General features: G+C 34.8%; 1 pseudogene; it reads right to left on the bottom strand.

Annotated features, from left to right (window-relative positions):
- Positions 1 to 2,354: 2,354 nt before the first annotated feature.
- Positions 2,355 to 13,012, bottom strand: LOC112588642 (4-coumarate--CoA ligase 1-like; annotated as a pseudogene).
- Between the last annotated feature and the right edge of the window lie 759 nt (positions 13,013 to 13,771).

Here is a 13,771-nt window from a genome sequence, read left to right as displayed (position 1 = left end):
CCTTATATATAGAAGTTTCTCTCTCTCCGGCCAAAATTTTGCTGACGAATTTCCCTTGTGACTCAAATGTTGTAACCGTCCAATTTCTAACGTTATAATGATCGCCTTAGTACTATAGTTACACTTTTAAATCCTTCAAATTTTTATTTTGTTTTCAGCTTCTACATTTCTGCGATAGTAACTCAATGTTTAGGAGAAATTTATAATTTGTCATTTATGACATAAATATGCTAAATTGTATAAATACAGTTATTTATCTCTCTTGTGATTATAATCACGATAAGATCAGTTATTTGCCATGCTATATTCAACTCAAATTTTCGAATGGGAAAGATCAAAGAACACTTATCAATCCGAAGGTTCGAAAAAAGACCATGATCGTAAAAATTTCCTCTCTTCTAGATAAACGTTTTTCTCGAATTGTTCGTCGCTTATAACGTCACTGCAGTTACAATCACTAGTTAGAATATCGATAATTCATTTCTCTATTTTAGACTTTTATACTTTTAAACTCTTAATAATTGCTTAATGTAGTTATATCATATATAACTAAGGCCGGGGTTACGATGAACTTCACGTCCCGTCGCGTCCCATTACGTGAAATTCATTGTAATCCCGGCCTTACAGTTATATTATTCACGACTTACAAGTTTTTTAATAGACTTACAGCACGAAGTCGTAAACTACGTGAATTGCGTGAACTAAGATATCGAGGAAAAGTAATTACTACAACGTAAACGAATAATGAAATGCATCAACAGACGAAACATTCAAGTAATTACAACATTATGTAATGATGGATTATGTAATCATACAGAAATTATGGATCATACATAATTGTATAATTTATGTTGGACTATAAAAATATAAAAATACTAAAAATAAATTATTAATACTTTACAGATCACAATCAATAGTATTGTAAAGGCAAATCAAAGCATACATATGCTGTGCTTTTGTAACATCTCAAATCATTATTAAATCATAGCGGTGTGTTTATCACAATGTACTCTTTCATTATAATGCTGTACTCTTTCTCGTTATGATGTATGCTTTAATAATACTTAGAACAATATAAAATCATGATATATTACAGCAGATAGAACATTATATCATTGTAATATAGCGCATTTCAATAATATTTGAGATATTATTAAATTAGGATATATTATAACGGTATTATAACGATATATTTAATATTAAAATTGCTTTATAAATATACACACATAAATTATTTTTATTAAGATTTGTTAAGTTTATGATAATGGGAGGATATTGTTTTAAATATTAAATTCTTGCAAGATTTGATTTTACTTTTTTCAAAAACGCTAATTATTTAAATTTTCATTTAAAATACTTGTTTTATGTTTTTTATGGTTTCGAAGTTATTCCTTCAAAATAAGATGTATTAAATTATCTTCAAGTCAAGTGTTTTACTTTTTAGAAATAAATTTGGACATATATATTATATAAAAAAATACGTAAATCTTAATTTTTTATGTTCAACAACATATTTCAAGGAGGACAAAGTCAGAATTAGACAGTTGTGACCATTCCCTTGTAAGGTTTTAATTTCTCTCATTACTGTCGCATACATTATATGTCTAAAGACGTAGATTACAGACGGTGCGAAACAATAATTTATTAAAAAATGTTGAAGACAATAACTACCATTCTATTGATAAAAGTGATGGAATTGTTAAAAAAGTTGTATTTTTATTAATATAATAATATATTATATTATATTATATTACATATTATATTATATTATAACTATAATATAAATTTAAAGATATTAATGATGTTAATGCGTTCTATTTATATCATAATGTAGTAAGAGGGATTGTATTAGAAACCTAGAAGCGGTAAATGGCGTCAGGGTAGAGGGAGTGTAGAAGGAGTGTAGAGGGGAAGAGAGGAAAGAAGTAGTCGGTGGACGGGAGAGAAAGGAAGCTGCTCATGTGATCTAAGATTTGTATCAGCAAATAAACCTCGTTGAACGTTTTTATATGCCCAATTAAGTACCCGACTAAAATAAGTTTATTTTTATTTATTTTCACAAATATTATTGAATTTACAATGTTAACGAAAATAGAGATTAAGGCTTTATAACACAAAATAATCTTACGGATTATAAAGTTTATGATACTCGTATTATATTCAATAATAAATATTATATATTTGTATCATATTTTATAATAATTATTAATAACTTATATATAATATCTAAATTAAATATCAATAATGAATAAAAATTGCTAGGAGTATAGACAAGATGTTACATATAGATACTTCTACTATTGAATAAATATTTTCTCAAAACTTTTCATTATTAAAGTTTAAAAATGAGTCAAAACATTTGATACACGTTCACAAGTTTTTTATGTTTGTACATAAAATATTATTTCTAATAGCTTTTTTACTTCTAACTGATGCAATATTTTATATTGATGCATATTAGTGCAATACTGTTATTTTTGCAAAAATTATTGGCGCATGATCTAATTTCGCGATATGATTCTTTTTGTAAAAAATATAAGTTTAAACAACGATATTTTATTCTGATATCTTAATTTTACTTACAAGTATATTAGATGCTTCTTTTCTTTACTTTTACGTCTTTTTAATTATTTGGTATATTCTGTCGATACGTCATCGAGCACGAAGCGTTTGGCCAATTCTAACAGTTGTTTTCTTGCGATCTTACCAGTATCCGTATGCGGAAGCTCGTCTAAAAACTGCACACCACTACGAAGATGCTTGTGATCCTCCAAATTGTTCGCCACTAATTTAATCAGTTCATCCGCTGTCACCTGCAAGGCAAACTTTATCAACTCTGTTTAAGAGATCTAAATCCGCAAACTATAATTTTTCATATAGCTCACCTTCTCTTATTTATACACTCGTTAAACTTTCTTATCTTCTCAATGAAATATGATCAATAAAAAGATTAAGAAGAAAAATTGCTGTTACACACAATCGCGTTACTTGCCCTACGCTTGCTTCCATTCGAGTGTATATCGATATAATGTTTCCCTCTGAAAGATATTAGTAATAGTAGTATAGGAACACGTAGCTCCTTACCGGGGACTTTCGTTACGAAAGCCAATGGATGTTCGTCGTCGATGTCGCTGTGCAAACGTACTACGGCTACCTCGCATACCGCTGGATGACTCTGTAAGATGTTTTCAATCTCGGTAGGAAACACGAAGCATCCTCGGACTTTGATTCACTTCCTTAATGCGATCACATATATATATTTCACCATCTTTGTCGTAATAACCGAGATCGCCGCTGTGTACCCAACCTGAGAAAAACATATGTAAATACATATTAATATTTATATTAAATGTTATATTAAATATTTATATTAAACATTCCATATCATCATACGCGTCATTACTATATGATTCAGAAAGTTTGTTATTACAGAGAAAAATTTTATTACATAAATTTCATTACATATATTAAAAGCAGTGACATTGATTTATTTACATCAATAAAAAATTTGAGAGAAATGTTCGTGTTGTCGATTTTTCTTTAAATTCATGTTAAGAATCACAAAACAGATATTATAAAATACAAGTTTTATATCTCATGCTAGCCTTAAATGCATTTTAATGCGCTCCGCTTCTGAGTTAATGATCAGGCAAAATGAAAATTACGAATGTATATCTGATTCCGATGTAAATAAGTAAAACCGGTTCGTGCAAAACGAACTGTCGTCGTTTCTCTCAACGCATAATCGCGCAAAAACACACCGTCTTTATCCAAAGTTTTTCTCGAGGCTTGAGGATTATTGTAATATCCTGTCATTATGTACGGCGACTTCCACAGCAGTTCGCCAACTTCATAGGGGCCCAGAGGTTCGGTATCAACAGCGATCACTTTCAATCGGCCGTTTCTCAGCACGTAGCCGCTGGAGCCTATCTTATCACCCTGTCTTTGGAGAGTGCAAACTCCGCCGACCTCACTCGTGCCTGCAATTATCGGCAATCCGTAATGAAAATCGATACAAGATATTAGAACCATCGCGTAAGAAACATTATTCACAACATCCGCATGCCTTACTTATTAAACATATGCGTGACTAATGTTTTCTCGTTCGCTTGAATATTTATATTCTTTAATTGTTATCTTGATATGTACTTATTTATCTTTGTATTTCAATTACAAATAATACGCATTTGGCCTTTTACTCTCACCGTAAGTGAATAAGACTTCTGTCTGCGGTAAGGCCTTGATCACTGCCTCGTGCAACTGTGGTCTCATGAATGCGCCGCCTATAATTAATTTTTTCAGCGAGGGCAATTGATACTTGTGGAAAAATCCGTTTTTTAACACTCCCACAGTCAGCGCAGATTACAATAATATCCATGCTACCTGCAAGTGATATTTCAATTTTTTCTTCTTTCCTTTTTATAAGCAGTTTCTATGAAACTCATTTGCAAACTTGTACATGTATATTTAATAACTGAATAAATTGAACTTTGCTATCGATACTTTGCTTGAAATGTAGCCGATAGTTTAATAAAAGAACTTAACTCGTGGGAATTAATAAATAATTTTTTTCGAACAGATAGCTGCGTTGCAAACTGCATCGCAAAGAAAGTGTCTGACAAGGGACATTCGGCAACGCGGAAATTCAAAAAAATCTGAAACTCTGCATAATTGTAGAGCAGATATACTTAATAACAAAACAATTTTTCGTTGGTGCCCAAAAACGGCTTTTGGGTTGGAAACAACCCCTTGAACAAAGTTGATTTTTGTCTTTCTAAGCGAATATTATCGAAACTATTAAAGATATGAAAAAATGTTTTAGACAAAAGTTTTATGGTTTTAAAAGTACTTTATTATGCTATATTTAGATTTTTTTAAAATGTAAAATTGTGTATAAAATACCCCCCCTCCTTCTCTTTTTTCAAATTGTTAAAATCAATTGTCCAACCAAAATAAAGCTTATTTTATGACAAATTCAACCATATATAATAACATTATGTTTGGAAAAGGCAATATTGAAAAAAAAATTAAACATGCTCTTATATGTATGCTACGCGTACCAAACTTAAGGATTCGCTATTTGACGATGGCATTTCTTTCTTCCTCAAATCTTCCTCATAATTGCAAACTGTAAAAGATAAGGAAGGAAGAAAATAGAAAATCTAAAAAAGCAATAAAGTTGATGTTAAGAAGTAAGTAGGAGAAAAATAGCATGATAAGGATACAGTCACTAATATTTAAAAATGTTATAAATTATAAAATTTCACGTAATAGACGTTTATTTTGCCAACATTGCGGCTACCTTTTTCATTAATTTAAACGACACGCGTAAATATAAATAAATATGTGTGTGTGTGTATGTGTGTTTTTGTACGTGCGCACGTGTGTGTACATCATGGCAACATGCAAAACACTTGTCACAAGTTTTATGACTGTGCGACCAAAATAGCACTCTTTATCAAGTACAGTGCAATCAAGGTTCATTATATTGACATATGTTATCTTCATTCATTTGCATATAAAAGCTGTCCATTTTGGAATACATTTCAGTGTTATTGAAGCAGTTATTGAAGCAGTACGTATATTATTATTGCTGTGAGAAATGTTTAATTAAAATATCCTTAAGATTTGTATCATAATGTCAGTAATAAATCCAGCTAATGTTATTAATTTGTTAATTGCGACATTTCATTTCACAAATATTGCAATAACTCCTGTTAATCATCAAGAGGTGGAACTCCATGATACAATTACTGATTTAATAAAGAGTGCTATACATCACGATATTACGATCGAACATGAGTGGGGACTTGATTTTGACGATCCATCAGAACCGCATGACGTACAATTTGTAGATGTGTACGATATTGATGCTGAAGAAGATAATTATGGAAATGAAGTTTGCACTGTGGATGATGAAGGTGGAAATGTAAACTTAAATTATAAGAAAAAGGCAATCGAATTTTGGAAGAGTGGAAAGAAAGGACATTTATCTCTTACTTCTGTACAACATCGTTTTAGAAAAGTAAAGTTTAATTAAAAAATAAGAAGAATAATATATAGTAAAATACTTGAGGCTTTTACGGTGTACAGTGACCGGCAGTGATTCGTTCCGCGACAGAGAGAACTCTATTTCCCCTCTCGCGGAACGCATTATTGTCGGTCATTGTACATACAGCTTTGACTATAAGTATAAAGCATCCCAAAAAATTTATTTAAATTGTGTAACAAAAATATACTGTATGAATATATGGAGAACATAATATAGTATACGAGTATATGGAAAAATAATATAATAAAAAAATATAATATAAGAATATGTGGAAAATAATATTTATTTTACAATATTTATTGTAATATAATATAATATTAATATAATATAAATTATAATATAAATATAATATACATAAATATAATATACACATTATATTATAAAATATTAATATAATATTTATTGTAAAGAGATTATATATTTACTATGAGTATATGCATTGATTTCTAGGAAAATACAATGAGTTAGAGATGCTTTATACTTATGACCAAAGCTGTAAATTATATAGTTAGAGTCGCGTTGTTTTTTATTTTAAGTTTTACAATTTGATGTTTCGTGAACATTTAATTCGTATATAACTTCTTTTATTTTTGAATTCGAATTGTTTAATATTGAGATTTGTTTTCTTCTAGGTAAAATCTATTCAACAATTGCACAGATGGCAAGAACATGTAATGCGTGGGGGTTCAAATACAGACAAACTTGTAGTTATTGCTGAATATGTTCTTATAAAATTCCAAGAAGCTGTTAATAGAGGACTTATTATTCATGATATAAATCTGCGAAAATGGGCACTAGAAGCAAAGGAACAAGTGGATTTTTCTTCATTTAAAGCAGGAAATTGGTGGATATGGAATTTTAAAAAGGCACATCGTATTACATCACGTAAAATAACTGCATTTAAAACGCGTCTTCTCATTTAACTGATCTAACTATACGTCAAAACGCTGAGGAATTTGTAAATACAGTAAAGCCACATATTAATGTAATCGGTGCTGAATCAACTTATAATGCGGACGAAAGTGGCTTTAATTTAGAAATACATGCAGGAAGAACATTAGCTAATGTAGGAGTGAAGACAGTTGGAGCTACTATCCAATCTTTATCTGCTATGACTCATAGCTACACCATTATGCCTATTATATCTGCAGATGGACATCTCCTTTCGCCTTTGTATATAGTATTAAAAGAATCTACTGGTGTTTCTGGACCACAAGTAGAACAAACTCTTTTTAGACCAGTGAATATTTACATTGCGGCTTCAAAATCAGGGAAATTGACAACTGAACATTTCAAAAATTGGTTCCAAGAAGTGTATCTACCAAACACTGGAGAGAAAAGTATACTACTGCTTGATTCATGGACAGGACATTGCCCGAACCAATTGGAAGAACTTGTACCAAAAGATAAACATGTAAATATTCTAACAATACCAAAAAAAACAACTGCTTTTATACAGCCATTAGATGTTTTTGGTTTCAGAATCTGGAAAAATTTTGTTCGAAGCTTTTCTGATAGTGTTATTATAAATAATTATGACATAAATTTACATTTACGTAATAACATAATAAAATTGCAATCTTTAACACACAATCAACTGTCTTCTCCAAGATTTCGAAATTTATTTAGATATAGCTGGTATAAAAGTGGTTATTTATCAACACGGCCTGAAAAATTTCATAATCCAATCGATTATTGTTATTTTAAAGAAGAAAAACGTATACCAAAATGTAGCATTTGTGATAAAATGGCTTTTATACGTTGTGCATGGTGCAAGCAATATTTTTGTTTTGAACATTTCTTTGAGCAATATCATTATTGCAATAATTATATAGAATAAATAATATTTTACTGTCCTCAATTCCTGTAAAATTTGTATATATTATAATCCATACCAAAATATAAGATATCTTTCACTCGAATATCTATATCGACTACTTAATTAATAAAACCTATATACTGAATGAAGCAAAACACATACACACAAATGTACACTGAATAAATTTATAAATTATATTTTTCATTATTAAATCCGTGTGTGTTCTCCTTTTTTCTTCATATCATTCATTTCCTTATTTGTTCTTTACAATTGAATTTAAAAGATTATCTATATTAGGGTTATATACACTCTCTCTGCGTCCTCCTTATCATGCTGTTCTTCTTCAACTTACTTCTTAACATCAACTTTATTCTTTTCTTAGATTACCTGTTTTTATTCCTTCCTTACCTTTTACAGTCAGTAATTATGAGGGAGAAAGAAATGCCATCGTCAAGCAGCGAACCCATAAGTTTGGTACGCGTAGCATATATATAAGAGCATTTTTAATTTTTTTTTCAATATTGCCTTTTCCAAACATAATGTTATTATATATGGTTGAATTTGTCATAAAATAAGCTTTATTTTGGTTGGACAATTGATTTTAACAATTTGAAAAAAGAGAAGGAGGGGGGGTATTTTATACACAATTTTACATTTTTAAAAAATCTAAATATAGCATAATAAAGTACTTTTAAAACCATAAAACTTTTGTCTAAAACATTTTTTCATATCTTTAATAGTTTCGATAATATTCGCTTAGAAAGACAAAAATCAACTTTGTTCAAGGGGTTGTTTCCACCCTTAAAACCGTTTTTGGGCACCAACGAAAAATTGTTTTGTTATTAGGTATATCTGCTCTACAATTATGCAGAGTTTCAGATTTTTTTGAATTTCCGCGTTGCCGAATGTCCCTTGTAAGTATAATTGTCATGTTCAAACCATTCAATTACATCATTTTGGGTCGCTATTCATCTTAATAAACCTGTAAAAGTTCAATCCGCACCGTTATATCCTATTATTAATAAATTTGTTAATTCAAACCGTGCCGTTATATCATTTTGTCATCTTTATTTTAATAAATCTGTTAATAGTTATTATCACCAATTAATTTCAAAATCACCCCACCTTCCAACAGTTAACTCATGGTCCTATCCCCGGTGAAGGGACTCGCGTCCTTGACCGAAAAACGGACCACTCGTCATACGTCGGTGTCCGAGTAAAGGGACCCGTCGGGTCCCTGACCCGTTCACTGGCACGCGGTTACGAACGAGGTTCGCCTTACTCGCGAACGGAAAGTTGCGCTCCTCTTCTAGGACGTAACAACATCGTCACTGGGGATGAAAAATGGATTTATTTTGACAAATCCAAACGTCGAAAAACTATTTGCAATCTCGGCCAACTCTCAACATCGACGCCAAAGCGGAATATCCACGGAAAGAAGGCAACGCTCTGTATCTGGTGGGATCAGAAGGGTGTGCCCTCATGTACCATGAGCTGTTAAAAAGTGGTCAAACAGTCACAGGGGACTCTACAGAGAACAAATGATCCGTTTGAGCTAAGCATTGCACGGAAAACGACGAGAATATGAAACGAGACAGCATAAAGTGATTTTGCTTCATGATAACGCTTGACCTCACGTCACAAAATCTGTCAAGGAGACGTTAGAAGCACTTCGTTGGCAAGTGTTACCCCATGCGTCTTATTCACCAGACTATGCCCCTTCCGACTACCACTTGTTTCGGTCTATGGCACACGCACTTGCTGAGAAATGCTTCAATTCTTATGAAAACGTCGAAAAATGGATCTCTGACTGGATAGCCTCCAAAGATGAGTAATTCTTTCGCCGCGGAATTCGCTTGCTGACCGAAAGATGGGAAAAAGTCATCGCTAATGATGAACAATATTTTGATTGATGGACTTTTTCATTTTGTTTCTTGAATAAAGCCATACGTTTTGCAAGAAAACGGACGGAACTTTCCGATTGACCTAATAGTATTATTGATCATGGCTGCATTGAACCCTATAACTTTTGTTTCAAACATTGTTTCACGTAAAGTATCTTTTTCTTGTCAGATTTGTTTCTTACATTATCGTATTATATAAATATCATTACATTAAATCTCTTCCGTTAGATGTTTCGCGAATATTTTAATTTACACGTTTTAAATTCAGATATTTAATTTGAATATCATAATAGGCCACTATGTATGTTACCAATATAATCTTTTATGATCAATATAATCTTTTATAATTTTTTTTTTATTTTATGATTCTTGCATCATCCACACATCTTACATCATCTGAATAATTTAAAATATATGTAATATTTTCAAATCATATTAAAATTTGAATATAATAATTATTCTTAAAGTGTGTAATTTATAATTACATTATGTCAATATACTGAAGTAATTATATAAGTATCCTACAATAATGTTGTTTCATCAGGTGAATCTCCGCGCAACTTGAATTTCTTTATTATAAAATTTGTTGAACGTTACAAACATACTTTTAATACTTTCCAAAAAGAATTGGTTAAGTCTAAGGAATTGTTCATGTTCCGTACGGCACGTGATGCCGTACGGAAAGTCGGTGCGAGTCAACGCTGCAGGGCGGGCGGCCTGATTTCCGGGGCGTTCTCGCTAGCGGCGGGGGACGCGGGTTCTCGCGAGCGAGCGCGCGGGACCCCCACTAGGTCCAACCACGGCCGCTACACGGCGCGACTCGCGATTCCGCTGCCCGCGGGCAAGATTCGACCGCCCGGATATATAACCAGGCGCGCGATGCCTGGTCCTTGCCTTGCCTTGTCTTCTGCCTGGCCAGTTTTAGGTAGCAAGTAGTGCTACGCGTTAGTGCATCGTGTACTGGTGATTACCGACGCGCTTTCTAGGCTTCCTAGGGCGATCGGTCTTTCGTTCAGATTCGAACCACTGCTCTATAGACTCTGCTGAGTTTGAAGGTGGCGCCGATACACCCTGCTGGGTTTTTGAGGCTAATGGTTCGAATCTCGTTGTGATCTCGGACTCACGGTGTTGCCGTGATCTTAGGAGCGACTCGACCGTCTCCTCGGAGCTTTCGAGCTCCCTTATTGCCCAAGTGTCCGTAGGGGGGCCTTGGCGGTTTTGGAGCGGCTCGGTCGCAGTCCTAGAGCGTTCGCGCTCCTTCGTCCAAGTGTCCATTGGGAACTTGGCTTTCTCGCAGGAGTGACTTGGTCGTCCTGCAAGCTCGGAGCTCCATTTCCACGCGTCCTCGGGACCGTGGCTGGCTATTGGCCGTTACGTCCGGAAGGGCAGGCCATCCGAACGACGGAGGTCGTTTCGTTACACGTCCTTGGCGTGCTTCGGGTGCCGCGCACCGTTGACGTCACGGACGTGTGTCCTGCGGGACTTGCGTAAGCGACGTTGTTTCGCTTGTATATAGCTACGTTTATGTTCTTCTGCGTCGTTCTTCTGCGTTATTCTCTTCTGCGTTACTACTGCGTTTCTTGCGTCCATTGCGTTTTACACTGCGTGTCACTTTACGTCGGCACGTGCGCGTGCTTCTTCTCTCTTGTTCTCGCCGCCGTCCCTGGGCATGGCCCAGTCGGCGCGCGACGTTGCTTGATCAACCGGGTCCGTGGTCGCCTTACGAGGCCTCGGCCTTTGATCAGGACGACCGGTCGGTCACCGAGCGGACTCGAGCGAGCCTAGACGCAGGCGGACGTTGCTCTGCGATCCCGTACTTCCAGCCAGCTCTCCGGAGCTATCATATGTTCGGGCTAGTTCCGAACAGTTCATGTATTGTGTTTCTGATGATTTTTGTTGGACTGATGTAGTTTGCTTCTTCTTATATATAATATCGATTAAGCAATATTTTACATTAATTTCATGAACATCAGTACCCTCTTCTGTGATATTAACTTGTATGTTATAACACTCATCAAAATTTCCTAGATGTCTTGTATGTCCGTAGAATATACCATCCGGATATTTTGTAGAAGAATCGAACACTGAAATAGAATTTAACAGAATATCGAAAGATATGTGTGAACATACACACACACACACACACACACACACATGTAGAATGCAAAATATATCAATATCAATTTAATAAGTAAAATGTTAGAAATTTTGACGTCAGGTTGGCAGTAGATACGGTCAGAATAATATGGCAAATCAATAATCATCTGTGTCTATATGAAAATCGTGTGCTGACATAGTGTGTTCTAATATAACTTGTTAGCAGATAGGCGAGATAGAAATCGAGCATGTTTGCAATACATTCCATTTAAATACTTTAAATGGAATACTTTAAATACTTTTAAATTACAGAATGTCAGATCCTGACTGAATTTCTGCCGTTAATGTGTCATACTTTACTAGCAGATGAGCATTGCTGATAAACATTTTGTTGCTAATTTGTTGACAAAATTTTTAGCAGACACAGCGTAATATCTGCTAGATTTCGCTATCGGGGAATACGATTTTTAAATTGTATTTTACAAAATATTTACGCATTAGTATTTCACGGTCTTATGTCAATAATATGCACAAGTTGAGTACTCGGGATACTAAAGTAAATTGATTTATTAGAACTTGTATGAATTAAATAAATTTTCATGTTTTAATTTAGTTTTAATATTGATATTGGTACTCTCCACACATTATTTTACAAACAAAGGTAATTGACGTATAGTTTAAAAAATAATACCAAAAATTAGAAATAGTACTATTGATCATGGCTACATTGAACCCTATAACTTTTGTTTCAAACATTGTTTCGCGTGAAGTATCTTTTTCTTGTCAGATTTGTTTCTTACATTATCGTATTATATAAATATCAATACATACATTTAATATCAAATACCATTGCATTTTTCTAGAGTTTTAATTTGCGAAACATATTATAATTTACATAAACTTACTTTGCGTAGCCCAAAGAGAACCTTTAAGTAGGTCATGCAAAAATCTCCGTGTATCTTCCTTGCATGGTCCAGCCGGCAAATATTCCGACATTGCAAAAATAATTGATGAAAAGGGCATGCCTTCTAATGCCCATTGTTTTGGAATTAAGTGATTTTGTTCAGTCAAAACATAGGAATATGTTATTTTCAATAACAGGACCACTATGGTATAGTAAACCACTCTTTGTGTACACATCGTGGAGGTAGAAGTCGTACCCCCTCATGGGCGCCACCTTGACGTGGTGGGGGTGCTTGTGTGCCTTAATGATGTACAGAGCTGTGCCGGCGGGGGTTTCGACCCCTGGCAGGTTCAACCATGCCGGAGAGATCTGTACTGAGAGGTCAGACTAAGAACGTCCTTATTCACTCTCGGAGGGGCAGCTGCTTCCGAGTTTCATAAGGGACCGGCGGACCGTACTGGTACGATCCAAAGGACCGTACAGCGCGGGCAGAACGGGCTCGTGAGCCGGGTGAAGGCAATCGTTCTAGGGGAAGGAAAACCCTGATTGCAAACCCGTACTTGTCAGGACGTATAGCCTAACACAATTGCGAGGGGCCAGGGTGCTTCGGCACTCTGGTACAGGGGGCACAGGCATCCCCGACAGACCCTAGCCTACCACACCGTAACCCTAGGTCATGTCTCTGGGGCCGGGGGTCTTGCCTTAATTGGCCGGACCGCGAGGCGGGTCCTCTATAAAACACCACGTAATCCTACGATTGAGGCATGCCACGCTTATGGGATAAATGGCAGGTGCGTGACCTGTCGTTAATGGTTCCTCACCCTGGGCACCTGGCGAACCCAGGGGACACGCTAGCCTTACCCCGGGTAATGCGAGGGCTCTACTCGGGGTCGACGCCCACTTCCCGCCGTTCTCGTGGGACTCAAAATGGATTTTCAGTTTAAAAAAAGACAAATTTCCGAGCTCTCGGGCTCTGAGCCCTTGGGCTCAACGAT

This window comes from Harpegnathos saltator, unplaced genomic scaffold (assembly GCF_003227715.2).
Source record: "Harpegnathos saltator strain DR-91 unplaced genomic scaffold, Hsal_v8.6 scaffold259, whole genome shotgun sequence".
NCBI lineage: Eukaryota > Metazoa > Arthropoda > Insecta > Hymenoptera > Formicidae > Harpegnathos > Harpegnathos saltator.
The sequence above is the reverse complement of the archived record's forward strand: the minus strand, read 5'-3'. Positions and strand labels throughout refer to the sequence as shown.